Below are 16,131 nucleotides of genomic sequence, written 5' to 3'. Positions count from 1 at the left end.
TAGGTATTTTATAGTTTGGCCTTTTTGGTACTCACATCTACGACCTCTTTTGAGTCATTTTGTATATGGTGCAAGTCTGATTCGAAGTTCATGTTTTTCACATGGATACTAGTTTTCTCCTAATTATATTCTTTTTCCACTCATTGATCTTTGCACCTTTTGTCAAAAATCAGTTGTTCATATATGATTTGGTCCATTTTTTAATTCTTTGTTCCATTGATTTGTTGATTTTTATGCCAATATAATATTACATAATATGATTGTCTATGTATGGTATCAAAAATAATACACAAAATATTAGAAATAATAATTAACAATGATTCTAAATGTAAGATTAACATATGCAAAAACCACATTTCTTTATTTCAGTAATAATCCAAAGGGAAAAACATTGAATAAAACAGTATAATTTCTAATAATAAAAAACTACAAAGTTCTTAGAATATGTAATAAAAATATGCAATGCTTTAAAGAGCATTACAACTTTAGTGATAGACTTAAAATACCTAATTAATTGGGGATATGTATGATATTTTGAATGGAAGAATTCAATAAAATGAAGGTGGGAGTTTTGCCAAATTAATCCATAAACTCCAAGCAAAATCTCAAAGGGCTTTCTATAGAACTTAACAGGATGATCCTAAAATCTGCATAATAAGTTTAAAATGTTTATTAGGAAGCACTATTCTAACAAGATAACTATCCTTCATATTAAATATATATAATGAATTTATTATATATGTAGTATATGTAATTAATTTATTATGTGTGTAATATATAATAGTTAGCTCAATATAATAGTGCTACAGAAAAAAATTAGCTAATAGAGTATGGAAACAGAACCATATATATATAAAAACATGGTATCTGATCAAAGTGCCATTATAAATCACAAGGAAAGGATGATCAGTTATAAAAAGTGTTCAGACAAATGTATGAGAAATTATAATATTGAATCTTTATATCATATCACACACAAAGTATATATTTAGCTAGAGTAAGTACCTGCATAGGGATAGTGATACCGTTGAAGAAAATGCAAGACTTCTCATCATATTGAGGCAAAGCCATTTCTTAAATAAGGCACAAAAAGGACATGCCAGAAAGGAAAATTTAAAGTCATTTAAATTAAAGTGCATGCACATTCTAAACCTCTCTGTAGGAAACACTCACACACAGTAAACAAAGTGAAAATAAAAAGCAAAAACTGGGAATATACTATCTGTAATGTGTGTAACTAACAGAAGATTTGCTTTCCAAATACATGGAGAACCACATACCAATAAGAAAACAAAAGGTCTATCTGAAAAGTGGGCAAAATATATAAATATATAAATAAGCAATTTTCTCAAATGTCTAGTAAACATTAAAAAAAGATGCTTGACATTACTAGTAATTACTGACTTCCAGAGTGCAACATATGAGGTGGAAAAAATAAGCTGAAGAACAAAAGATGATGTTTATTAGAAGAAAGTAATGAATGGTGAATTTCAGAAGCCTGAGGACCTCCATCCATAGAGACAATGTTAATAAAGTCTGAATTTTTATGGTTAAAATGTCCTTATTATTTTTTCTATAGGTAAGGGCTGGAGAAACTATACTTGCACATGTAGATTTAATAAGTGAAAACCAAAACTATTTTCAGCACCATTTTCAAAATAAAGATTTGCCTTGAAATATCTGGGACAATCAATCTGTTCAAATGTCCCACTCCTACTGATGAAAGCAGTAAGGAAGCTAACTTTGGTTAAGTATCCACAATGTGATAGTCAACTCAGCATGCTTCTTACTTGTGTACATGACATTAATCTTGCTAGAACCCTCTTATATAATAACATAATCACATTTTAATGAGAAAATTAAGAGCTATTTCTCTGAAGTTTTGTTTTTATCTTATGAATGTAAAATTAGCATTTTACTCCATAATATCTGTCCACTTTTTAAAAAAAATTGTTTTAAAGTACTTGGAATACAGATATAGCTCCCTGATGGAGTGCTTGCCTAGCATGCACAGGGTCCTGAGTTTGACCTCCTGCACCACAAAAAATAAAACGAAAAACAATAAGATATTTGTTATAATGTAAAATTTATGTACAAATCAAATGCATTCAGATCTACTTGATGGCTTTATAACCCCAAAAGTTCACACACTGTGGTTTGAGAATCATGATAAAGAATCATGCATAATAACCGATCACTGGACTGTGTTTTGCAATTTAGGAAGTGTTTTCACGTGGAATCTGGATGGTACAAAGGAAATATTTAGGTTGCGCCAATTTATCTCTGAAATGGGATAATTCCTACCCCTAGGTATAAGTACTCAGCATGATGTGTCTGAAAAATACATTTCAATTTATTATAATCTCTCAATTATTACAGGCTAAATTAGCTTTTCAAGATGGAATGGCTTACCTGAGGCCTCAGTGCTAGTAAAAGGCAATAAGAAGATGTGAACTCAAATCTTTTGAATCCAGACTGTTTGCTCTTTCTTTTGCCAACTGCCTTCTTATTGTTCAGAGAATGTGCGATAACACTTAAAAGAAAAAAACACTGATGTTATTGCCTGTGATTTGGAAGGTACCTACTCAATAAATATCTAACCCTCTTATAACTCTGATAATATTATTATAATAATTGGCAATTATTTTCTTTGCCTAAACCATTTACCCTTTTCACAAGAAAGTAGATAAGAACCTCCAGTGATCCTCTCCCCACAGACACACCAATGTGAACAGCTATTCACACACCCAACTAACTTCTCAAGAGCTAAGAAGCCAGGTGAGACACCAGAGTGCCTGGTTTTAGTATATCCAGAAGAAAATACACATTGAAGGATGCAAGGAGAAAAGAGTCACCCATATTACTTCTCCCTCCAGCGCCAAGTAATATGGAGAGAGATGCCTCCACCTGTAAGGAGGAGAAGGACTTAAGACCAGGACTTAAACCTGAAACCCAGTGCCAGGCCTCCCATGGTGAGCCCAGCAGAGCCCCAGAATTCCTGCCTCCAGGCTTGATTCTGACACCGAAAACTTGTGTAGTCAGGCCACTGACTACTTCCCCCAGACCTCTCCCAACTTAGGGCCACAAAACAGGCAGCAATGCTCTACTCATTGGCGATCAGAGCATGAAATTCAGCATAAGACTGTCTTTGAGCTCAGAGCCCAGTGTGTTGGCGTGATATTTGGTATTAGGAAGAAACCAAAGGTGTCTCTACCTCTCCTAGAGATCACAGACAAAGCTTCTAGACCTGCCAGACATCAGACAGCTACCTGTATGCTGGTAGACACAAGTTTGGCCTATATGATTAACAGCCTCAGAGTGGGCTTAGGTACACCCTTGTCACCCTGAGACTGCATGAGTCCCTGTGGTTGTGAGATTCTGGTGTGACCCAGTCTAATACCAACCTTTGTGATCAAGGGGCCATTCCACTACCTGTCCCCTAACCTTGGGTAACATAGCTATCATCAGGTCAGTGCTCACAAATGGAGCCTCCAGACCTGCTCTGGTATTGGGCAGAGTCTTATGCCCCAGGGGGTTGGACTGGTGCTTTGGCCTGTGTCCCTGCCAGTTGTGCTATGAGGCTAAGTATGTATACCTTTAAGACTGAGCAGTCCTTCAGAGGTGTCCCAGGTTGGTATCAGCCTTGGTGGTCAAATTGCTGCACCTTCACCAACCTAATCCCACCTTAGTCAGAACAACATGGAGTAATGTCAGGAGCAGCAAAGGAATTACAGGTTTCTTTAAACCATCCCAGGAAGAGGCAATGCCCTTCTGAGAACTCTGGGTGGAAACATGCCAATTGAGACTGCTTAGTCACTGGTGACGCCCCATTCAAAGGGGGTTCTGCACCTCACAGAATTCATTGGTTCAAACAGCCCTGGGTTCAAAGGCCAGCTGCCCAGAAATAGAAGCCATATGGGCATGCTCAATAGCCTTGAGATGCCAGTTGCCAGGAGGGAGTAGAGATGTGGGCACAAGCTGATAAGCTAATAATTGGGCTATTCCTGTTCAAAATTCCATTTTTGTTTATCTTGAAGAAGCTTTCTCACAGTAAATCCTTTGGATGTTTGAACCTATATAATAAACTTGGAGCCCGCTCTGGTGTCGGTCAAGCCTCATCAGGGCTTGGCTTTCACACCGGGTCCTACTCTCCTGTATTTGTGTGTTCGTAAATCTTTATTTCTAATCCTCTCACCTGGCCTACTTTGGGAAACTGGGGAAACATTGCACAGGTTGCAACAGAGTAAGACTCCATTCAGTGAAGGTAGGAACAGGTAACGAGCATAGGAATTTGCCTTGGAACTCAGTGATGGGCTGGAGAAACCTAACATGGGGCAGGTCCTAATGGCCCCCATCCCAGATCAGCACCTGCAAATGCAGCCTCTGGAACAGCCCTGTTACAGGGCAGAAATACGCAGCCCTTGTCTATCATAACTGTATTCCATTTAGCATCACCTGTGGCTGGCTGCAGCAGTTTGGGGCCCCAAGAACACAAGGAAACCCATATCAACATGGGCCATCTTCCTTAGTGCTGCTCTGGTCCTTTTGGGCTTTGATCTCAGGGTATGACATAGTTTGGTGGCACTGGTGGCCAGAGGCATGGCATAGCAGCCTGGGGCAGGTCCTTCCATGGCGTTTTGCTCAGGGCTGTGAAGTAACTGACCTCAGGCTGGGTACTGTGAATGAGATGTCTGGGCCTATCCCAACTCCAGAGAGAGACTTGAGGGGATGGATGGTCTGCCCTTTTTAGCTACTGCCCTACTTCATGCTGAGCAATACAGTAACTGCTGATTTGGGATAACATGAAATTGGATCATTGTCTGGTGTCAAAACAGTTACAACACATTAATAGCTCACTCCTTACATAACGGTGGGCCAGTGGGTGGTAAGGAAAGACTGGAAGAACTTTGGATTGGGCAGAGGGGAATGAGGCGAGGAGAGGGTGGTGGGAAAGATGGTGGAATGAGGCTGACATCATTACCCTGCATACAGTATGATTGCACAAATGGTGTGACTCTGCATTCTGTACAACCAGGGAATTGAAAAGTTGTGCTCCATTTGTGTACAATGAATCAAAATGCATTCTGCTGTCATGTATAATTAAATAGAACAAATTTTAAAAAACATAAAGACCAAATGAACCACCCAATGTTCCAAAGTTTTACTTTAATGTTCAATTTACACATAAGCATATTCTAAATCCAGAAGAAAAAATAAGACACTGTTAATGTTTATTATTATCCACATAATAACAATTACTAATCATAATTGTTTTCCAGTAAGCTATCTACATTGAATCATAAAATTAATAAAGGGTGATGCTGATAAAAAAAAATAGCTGACTCCTGGCAAACCTGGATGGACATAAAGTGCTAAAATAGTGAATGTGTCTATAGGCGCAGAGAAAAAAAGCAATTAGAACGTCTGAAAAGACAAGCACAAAGTCAGATTGGGAAGACTGGAGCAAGCACTTATTCCTTCAGTGTTCAGACAACATCATATTCCAACAAGCATCGAAAACTTTCAGTAAACTATGACCTCACTTAATATTAAAAATAAACTGGAATAAAGAGACCAGAATGTAAGCAGTATGGGCAAATTCCTGCATGGGTTATTTAAAACAGCTATTTTAAGGAAACTCAATTAGCTTCAAGAGAGTGCAGAGAAATGATTCAATAATATAACATAGAAACTTAACAGAAAGATGGAAGTAATTTTGAAAATCAAATCCTTAAGCTGAAAAATACTCTGATCAAAATAAAAAATACAACAGAAGGCATCAGTAACTGAATAGATCAAACACAAGAAAGAAATAGTAAGCTCAAAGACAAGGATATTTGAAAGGATACAGTTGGAGAAGATAGGAATAAAGAAAGAGGAGGAATGAAGAAAGCTTATAGGAACTTTAAGAAAGTTAATTTTGGGGTTATTGGGCTTCAAAAGGAACTTGAGAATGCCAAAGTAGAAAACATTCAAAGAAATCATAGTAGGCAAGATAAGAAAACAAAAACCTAGGAACCAGAAGATCAAAGATGACCTGTCAAATTTAATTCAACCAAGTCCATAACAACACATATAGTAATCAAGCCACCAAAGTCTAAAGGTAAAAGAGTCTCAAGGCAGCAAGAGAAAAGAAACAAATAAAAGCAAGATTCTCCCAATTCACCTTGAAACAGAAATTTTATAGACCAGGAGAGTGGCAAGAGACTTACAGTACAGAAGGACAAATTATCAACTGATAAAACAGCACCCAACAAAGAGCCTTTAGAAATGAAGAAGAAACAAAGTACTCCCAAACAAAAATTGGGAAAATATATTTTCACCAGACATGTCCTATAAGAAATGATGAAGGGAGCTCTCTGATTTGAGAGAGAGAGAGAGAGAGAGAGAGAGAGAGAGAGAGAAAGGCCCATGGGTAGGAAGACAACAAAGTAAGGTATAAAACTCACTGATAGGAATAATTATACAATGTTCTAATATTATTAGCATGGTGTATAAGTCATTCATACATGTAATCTGAAGAATAAAGAGAAAAATAATTAAAAATAATAACTACATTAATTTTGAGATAAAATAGAAAGATAAATAATTGAATAACAAAAAAATCAAAATGTATGAAGGAATGGAATGTATTTGTTGACTTTTTAATTAGTATATTTTCTCTCTTAACTTTTCTTATCTTTATGACCATATTATAATGCTATAATTTTTAAAAGTTTGTCATAATCAAAAGATGTTTTTGTAACCCTCATGAAAACCACACAGCAAAAATCTATAATAAACACAAAATAATACACAAGTAATCAAAACACACTAGTAGAATAAATCACCTAACCACAAAAGCAGACCATAAGAGAATGAGAAAAAAAGGGAGCTAAAAAAAAGGAACACAAAACAAGTTACAAAATGGATATAGTAAGAACTTATCTACCAAAAATTGCCTTGAATGAATTAAATCCCCCAATTAGAAGACTCACCACTGAATGGATAAAAAAAAAATTAAGTCCTAACCATAAGTTGTTTACAAGAAACCTCTGAGGACATGCATAGACTGAAAGTAAAGGAATGGAATAAAATGTTGAGTGGAAATAAAACCCAGAAGAAAACAGGAGTAGTCATAGTTACATCAGATAAAATAGACTTTAAATCTAAGAGACAAGATAGACCATTGAAAAAAGGGTCAATTTAGTAAGAGAAAAGAACAATTCTAAATGTATAAGCACTCAATATCAGAGCATCCAAATATACAAGCAAATATTAATAGACCTAAAGGGAGAGACAGACTCTAATACAAATACAATAAAGGACTTTAACAACATACTTTCAGCAATGGACAGATGATTCAGACAGAATTATCAACAAAGAAACCCAAGAGTTAAATGGTATTCCAGACCAAATGTACCTAAGGAAGCATTCCATCCAACAACTGTAGATACACATTTTTCTTCAGAGTACACTGAACATTCTCCAAGATAGACCACATTACAATCCAAAAAAGGAGTCTCAAAATTTGAGAAAATTGAAATAATACTGTTATTTTTTTCTGATCACAATGTAATAAATCCAGAAATCAAGAAAAACTTTGGAAACTATACAAATACATGTGAATTAAATTACTTACTCTTGAACAACCAATGTATCAAGGCAGAAATCGAGAAAAACGTTAAAAGATTTCTTGAAACAGAAGAAAACGGAAACACAGTATGCCAAACCTGTAAGATACAACAAAAGCAGTACTAGGAGAGAAGGTCACAGCAAACAACAATTACTTCAAAAAAGCAGAAAGATTTCAAATAAACACACAGTACCTGAAAGGAATTTTTTTTTAAAGGATGAACAAAAAATTTAAATTGGTAGAATGAAATAAGTAATAAAGATCAGTGCAGAAATTAATGAAATGGAAACATTACAAAGCAAAGAAATGAAGAGCTGTTTCTTCAAAGGGATAAACAAAATAGATAAACTCTTAGCTAGAGTGAGAAAAAGAGAGATAAAAAATAGTCATTGATGAAAAATGGAGGCATTATAACTGATACCACAAAAATATAAAACATCATTAGAGAGTATTGTAAAAAAATCTATATGACTACAAATTTGATGATCTAGAAGAAATAGGCAAATTTCTGAAAAAATATACCTTACCAAGACTGAATCATGAAAAAGCAGAAAAGCTGCACAGACCAATAATGAATGAGACTGAATCAGTAATAAAAAGTTTTTCATCAATAAAAGCCCAGGACCAGATGTCTCCATTGCTGAGTTTTCCAAACATTTAAAGAAGGATTAATACCAATTCTTCTTAAATTCTTCCAGAAAACTGAAGAGAACTCCTCCAACCTCATTCTTGATGCCAGCATTACTCTGATACCCAAACCAGATAAGGACATATCAAAAAAAATTCATGAGCCAAAATCCATGCTGAACAAAAATCTTCAAAATACTAGCAAACTGTGTCCAATATAACATCAAAAAGATTATTGACCATGATCAAGTGAGATTCATCCCAAAGATGGAAGGATGGTTCAATATATGTAAGTCAAAAAATATAAAACAACATTTCAATAGAATATATGACAGAACAATCATCTCAATAAATGTAGAAAAGGTATTTGATGAGATTCAAATAACACTTCATGATAAAATTTCTGTACAAATTAAGTATAGAAGGAATGTACTTCAATATAAGAAGGAACTTTTGTAATAAATAAACAGCTAACATCATAGTCAGTAGAAAAAATGAGGAACATTTTATAAGATATGGAATAAGACAAGAATGCCCAAATTCACTACTTCTATTCAACATAGTTCTAGAAGTCCTAGTCAGAACAATCAGGCAAGAGTAAAAAATAAATCGCATCCAAATTGGAAAAGAGAAAGTCAAACTGTCACTGTTTGAAGAGGACATGATCTTATTTACAAAAATCCTGAAGATTCCACCAAAATACTTTTGGAACTAATAGATGAATTCAGAAAAGCTACAGAATATAAAAAGAATATGCAAAAATCACTAGCATTTTTGTATGCAATAGCTGGCTATCTCAATTAGAAATTGAGAAAACAATTCTATTTACAATAGCAAAAAAAGAATAAATTTAACCAAAGATATGGAAGATCTTTACAATGAAAATCATAGAAAAAAGGATGAAAGAAATTGAAGAGGACACACAAACACACACACACACACACACACACACACACACATGCAAAGTAAAAAGACACACCATAATTAAGGATCGGAAGAATCAATGTTGTAAAAATATTCATATCACCCAAAGTGACCTACTGATTTGGTGCAATTCCTTTCAAAATGCTAAAATTTGTGTGGAACCACAAAAAATCCTCTGAATAGACAAAGCAGTATTGAACAAAAAGAACAAAGCAGGGTCATTACACTATCTGAATTTCAAAATATACTACAAAGTTGTAATAGTCAAAATAGCAAAGTATTGGCATAAAAACAGACACAGAAAAGTGTATCAAAACACAGAGCCCAGAAGTGAACCCACACATGTACACCAATTGATTTTTTACAATGGTACTAAGAGCATGCAGTAGAGAAAGGGCAGTCTTTTCAATGTATGATGCTGAGAAAACTGGATATCCACACGCAGAAGAAAAAATTGGACCTGTATTTCTCACTCTATGGAAAAAAAACACCACCAAATAGATTACAGACTTAAGCATAGGACTTAAAACTATGAAACTACTAGAAGAAAACCATAGGGGATACACTTTAGGACATTAGAATGTACCAGGATATTTGGAGAAAGACCTTAAAAGCACAGGGAACAGGTGAAAATCACAAATGTAATTACACAAAACTAGAATATCTTCTGCTCATCAAAGGAGACAACAGAGTGAAGACACAACCTACAGAATGGGAGAAAATATTTGCAAAATACACATCTAACAAGAAGTTAGTATCCAGAATATGTAAAGAACTCAAAAAAATCAATAGCAAAAATTAAACGATTTACCAATGGATGATAGACCAAAATAGACATTTAAAAAAAAAACATACAAATAGCCAACAAGTATATGAAAAAAATGTTCAACATCACCAATCATCAGGGACATGCAAATCAAAGCCACAGTAAAGTATCACCTCACTCCAACAATAATGACTATTAACAAAAACACTGAGGTAAAAAAGTGCTAGCACGGACGTGCAAAGAAAGGAGCTCCGGCACACCATCTGTGGGAACGTAAATTAGTATAGCCATTATAGAAACAGTGTGGAGATTCCTCAAAAGGTTAGAGTGATTCAGTGATTCTAGGGTTGGGTATATGTTCAGAGGAAATGACTCCAGTGTTGGGTATATGTTTATGTTAACTGCAGCTCTATTCACAATGTCCAATAATTGGAAATGAGCTAAGTTACAGCTAACAAAAAGATAAAGAAAATGTCTATACACACAATGGGATATTATTCCACTATAAGATAAATGAGAACCTGCCCCTTACAACAAAATGGATGGAACTGGAGATAATTATGTAATAAAATAAGCCAGGCATGAATGGATTTCAAAATAATACACAACAATATGCTTCCTATAAGAAACCCACCTCACCCATACGTAAACATACAGACTGAAAGTGAAATGATGAATAATTATATTCCAAACAAATGGGATCCAAATGCAAGAAGGAATAGCTATACAAATATCCAAAATTAGACTTCAGGACAAAATTAATTAGATCAGACAAAGATGATCACTATATATTGTGAGTGAATGATTCATCAAGAAAATATAATGATTACAAATATATATATGCACTGAACATCAGAACACCCAATTCTATTAAACAAACACCACTGGACATGAAAGGAGAGATAGACCCCCAAAATACAATAAGAGTGTGACTTCAACACCAGACTCTCATTAGATCATCCACACCAAAAAAAAAAAAAAAAAAAAAGTCAACAAATAAGTATCCAAGTAAATTTACACTATATGTCTACAGATTATTTTACTCAATGACTATAGAATACATATTATTTTCATCAGCACAGGGAACTTTTTACAAAATAGATCACAGAGGAGATCACACAATAATTTATTGTGTACTATCTCATCACAACAGAATGAAACTAGAAATCAACAGCAAGAGAAGCACATTATTCATGCACATGGAGATCACTTTTGAATAAACAGTGGGTCATTGAAAAATTCAGGAGTGGGGTGTTTAAATATTATTTGATAGTAAAATTTCATTGTCTTTTATGACAAAACGGGAAAAAAAATTCCTAAAAAACAAAAGAAAATGGAAAAAGCATACCAGATCCTGTGAGATACAGCAAAAGCAGTACTGAGGCAAATTTATAACAATGCATGTTTACATCAGAGAGAGAGAGAGAGAGAGAGAGAGAGAGAGAGAGAGAGAGAAATCTCAAATAAATTGCCAATGATGCACTTCAGTCTAAAGAAAACAAGAACAACCAAACCCCAAATCAGTAGAAGGAAATAAATAATAAAGATGAGAACAGAAATAAATACAACAGAGACTTAAAAAATGGTATGAAGATCAAAGAAATGAAGAGTTTTTTCTTTGAAAAGATAAATGACATTGACAAATCTTTAGCTAAACTAATCAAACTAATGAAGGAGAAGGCCAAATAAATAAAACTAGAGGTACAAAAGGAGACATTACAAAAGATATCACTGAAATTCAAAGAATCAACAGGGAATATTTAGAAAAGCTGCATGCCAATAAATTGGAAAATGTAGAAGAAATTGACAAATGTCTGGGTTCACGTGATCTACCAAAACTAAACCAATAGAATATCTAAAGCATAAATAAAGTAATAGCTTCTAAGATACTGAAACAGTAATAAAAAGCCTCTCAACAAAGAAAAGCCCAGACTGATGGATTCTCTGATGAATTTCATGAGACTTAAAAAAAAAAAAACTAATAACAATGCTTCTCAAACTATCCCACAAAGTAGAAAGGGAAGAAACTCTTCCAAACTCATTCTATGAATCTTGTATTACCCTGCTATCAAAACTAGACGAAGGCACAAAAAACATACTTTGGAGAAAAGAGAGCCTCTTCAACGAATAGTGCTGGGAAAACTGGAAATCCATATACAGCAAAGTGAAATTAAACCCCTTTCTCTCACCCTGCACAAAACTTAACTCAAAGTGGATCAAGGACCTAGGAATTAGACCAGAAACCCTCTGGCCTAATAGAATAAAAAGTAGGCCTAAATCTTCATTCTGTCGGCTTAGGACCCGACTTCCTTAACAAGACTCCTAAATGCGCAAGAAGTAAAAGTAAGAATCAATAAATGGGATGGACTCAAACTAAAAAGCTTCTTTTCAGCAAAGGAAACAATCAGTAACGTGAAGAGAGAGCCCACAGAATGGGAGAAAATCTTTACCACACACACATCAGATAGAGTATTAATCTCCAGGATATATAAAGAACTCAAAAAAACTTAAAACCAAAAAATCAAGTAACCCAATAAATAACTGGACTAAGAAACTAAACAGATACTTCACAGAAGAAGATAATTAATCAATCAACAAACATATGAAAAAATGCAAATCAAAACTACTCTAAGATTTTATCTCACTCCAATTTGAATGGCAATTATCAAGAATACAAGCAACAATAATTGTTGGTGAGGATGTGGGGGGAAAGGTACACTCTTACATTGCTGGTGGGACTGCAAATTGGTGCAACCACTCTGGAAAGCAGTATGGAGATTCCTAAGAAAACTTGGAACGGAACCACCATTTGTATCCTACTCCTTGGTCTCTACCCAAAGGACTTAAAATCACCATGCTACAGTGACACAGCCACATCAATGTGTATAGCTGCTCAATCCACAATAGCTAGATTGTGGAATCAACTTAGATGCCCTTCAATAGATGAATGGATAAAGAAACTGTGGTGTATATACCCAATGGAATATTATTCAGCCTTAAAGAGAAATGAAATTATGGCATTTCTTGGTAAATGGATGGAGATGGAGAATATCATGCTAAGTGAGAAAAGCCAATCCCCCAGAAACAAAGACCAAGTGTTTTCTCTGATAAGTGGATGCCGATACATAATGGGGGGCAGGGGGTGCAAGGAGGTAAGGGAAGAATGGAGAAACTTTGGATTGTGCAGAGGGAAAGGAGGGGAGGGGGAGGGGGTTGGGAAAGATGGTGGAATGAGATAGACGTCATTACCCTATGTACATGTGTGATTACATGAATGGTGTGACTCTACATTGTGTACAACCAGAGAAATGAAAAGTTGCATTTCATTCATGCACAATGAGTCAAAATGCAGACTGCTGTCATGTATAACTAAATAAAACAATAAAAAAACTGATAAGAACACAACGGCAAAAAAATGGTAGACAATATCCCTAATGAAAATGTGCTGCAAATATTCTCCATAAAATACTTGCAAAAATATAATTCAACAACATATAAAGATAATCATTTGCCATATCAAGTTGGCTTCATTCTAAGGATGGGAGGATTGCTCAGCATGTGCAATTCATACATACATCAAGTAAATACAAGGAAGGATAAGTATCACATTATTCTCTTGAAAGATGCAAAGTCTTTGATAAAATTCACCATCCCTTCATGATAAAAGCCCTGAATAAATTAGGTATAGAAGGATCACTTCTCAACCTAGTAAAGGCTATCTATGACAAAACCACAGTCAACATCATACTGAATGGGAAGAAACTGAAAGCATCTCCTCTAAGATCAAGAACAAGGAAAGAGTATCCACTCTTACCACTCTTATTCATTAGAAATTCTAGCCACAACAATTAGGTAAAAGAAAGAAAGAAAAAATTATACAAATAGGAAAGGGAAAGTCAAATTATCCCTGTTGACTAATGACTTGATTCCATACTTAGAAGACTCCAAAGACTCCACCAAAACATTCTGAAAACTGGTAAACAAATTTGGTAAAGTATGAGCATACAAAAATCAATGTTCCAAAAATCAGCAGTAATATGCTAATTTAAAAACAATCTCTAAGTAAACAACAGAAAGATCAGAAGAATAGAGAGAAGGGGACAGGGGAAGGGAGGAAGGAAAGGAAAGGGGAAGTACTGGGGACTGAATCAGAACAAGTTGCAGTCCATGCTTTTATAATTTTGTCAGAATAAATCTTAATGTTATGTGTAACTAAAAAGAATCAATAAAAAGAAAAAATATATAACTAGAATAACAAAAAAATTAGTAGCTTTTCTCTGCATCAATAATGTACTCACTGAAAGAAATCAAGAAAGCAATCTCATTCACAATAGCATCAAAAAATATACCTAGGAATAAACTTAACAGGTGAAAGACCTCTACAATGAAAATCATAAACTATTGAAAAAAAAGAAATTAAAGACACTGAAAAATTCAAAGAGTTTCCATGTTCATGGATTGGAAGAATTAACATTGTTAATGTCCACGTCACTCAAAGCAATCTACAGATTCAATGCAATAGCCACCAAAATACCAATGACATTCATCACAGAACCAGAAATTCACAGTAGCCAAAGTAATCATGAACAAAAAGAGCAATGCTGGAAGTATCATCACACTGAATTTCAAAATATACCACAGAGTCACAGTAACAAAACCAGCATAGTAACTACATAAAAAAAAAAAGACACATAGACCAATGAAATAGAAGATAGAGAAATAAACCCACATAGTCATAGCCATATGATTCTTGACAAGATGCCAAAAACATGTTAGCTAATGGTACTGGAAAAACTGCATAGCCATATGTATAAGATTAAAACTAGGTCCTTATCTCTTGTTCTGTGCAAAACTCAACTCAAAATGGATCAAAGGCCTAAATGTAAGACCTGAAACTTTGACACTGATGGAAGAGGACATAGGGAAACATTTCAAGATACAGGCACAGGCAATGACTTCCTGAATAGAACTCTAAAGTTTCAGGTTATAATAGCAAAAATCAACAAATTCGATTGCGTCAAATTAAAAAGCTTGTGCACGGAAAACAACAACAACAACAACAATAAAAAGAGTGAACAGAGAGACTACAGAATAGAAAAAAATAATTGCCAGTTATTCTTCTGACAGGACTAATTTTGAGAACATATAAAGTACTCAAAACATTCAAGCAAATAACCTAACCAACAAATGGGCAAATGAACTGATCAAATACTTCTGAAAAGAAGTACAAATGATAAATAAATATATGTAAAAATTTCAACATCTTTAGCCATCAGGGAAATGCAAATCAAAACTGCATTGAGATTCCATCTTACCCTAGGCAGTATGACTACCATTAAGGATACAAAAAAACAATAAATACTGGAGAAGATGAGGGAAAAAAGGAAATTTAATATACTGTTGGCAGGAATATAAATTAATACAACTACTGTGGAAATTAGAGTAGAGGTTCCTCCAAAAACTAAGAATGGAACTACCATACGATCCAGCTTCCCATTCCTCCATATACCCCCAAAGGAATTAGTCAACATACCATATTCAGCATATCTACATACCCATGTTTATCACAGTACAATTCACAATAGATATGTTATGGGATGAGCCTAGGTACAAAGAACAAAGAACATGAATATATATACACAGAGGAGCATTATTCAGTCAAAAAGAGTGATACTGTGTCATTTGCAGGAAGATGGGCGGAACTGGAGATCATCATGCTAAACAAAATAAGGCAAACTCAGAAAGACAAGTGTCACATGGTTTTCTCTTATGTATAATCTTTGGAGGAAAAAGAAGTAATGTGAAAAGTAAAAGGGAGCCTACTAGAGAAAAGGAAGGGAATCAGAGGGAGAGGGAAAGGTAGAGGAGGGTAATGGGGGGATATAATCAAAGTGTGTTATAGGTATGTTCAGAAATGCCACAATGAAACCCACTACTCTGTATAATTAATGTGCTGTAATAAAAATACAAAACGAAAAGAAACAAAGAGTTATCAGAGATGATAGAGATCAGAAAACGAAAAGATAAAATGTAAACAGAGTTGTGAGGAGGTGGTAATCACCTGTTTGAGTGGAGAGGTTTCTAGGAAGAGAAGACCCACAGTGCAAGGGTCCTCAAACATGGGTGTGCCTGGCACACTCAAGGAAGTCAGAGAAATCCATGCGGCTGGAGGATGGTCAGGAAGGAAGAGCAGCTGGAG

General features: G+C 34.9%; 1 protein-coding gene across 6 annotated transcripts in view; it reads right to left on the bottom strand.

Annotated features, from left to right (window-relative positions):
- Aim2 (absent in melanoma 2) overlaps positions 1-16,131 on the bottom strand; it is a 67,019-nt gene that overhangs the window by 11,446 nt on the left and 39,442 nt on the right. For 5 of the 6 annotated variants that reach the window (XM_047564532.1, XM_047564493.1, XM_047564501.1 and 2 more), the window contains one exon: positions 2,413-2,533. The gene's annotated coding sequence lies outside the window, so the exon portion shown is untranslated. Of the gene's footprint in view, positions 1-35; positions 232-2,412; positions 2,534-16,131 lie in introns of those variants that run through there. The other variant, XM_047564541.1, reaches the window with a different exon arrangement.

Source organism: Sciurus carolinensis, chromosome 1 (genome assembly GCF_902686445.1).
Source record: "Sciurus carolinensis chromosome 1, mSciCar1.2, whole genome shotgun sequence".
NCBI classification, from domain to species: Eukaryota; Metazoa; Chordata; class Mammalia; order Rodentia; family Sciuridae; genus Sciurus; species Sciurus carolinensis.
The sequence above is the reverse complement of the archived record's forward strand: the minus strand, read 5'-3'. Positions and strand labels throughout refer to the sequence as shown.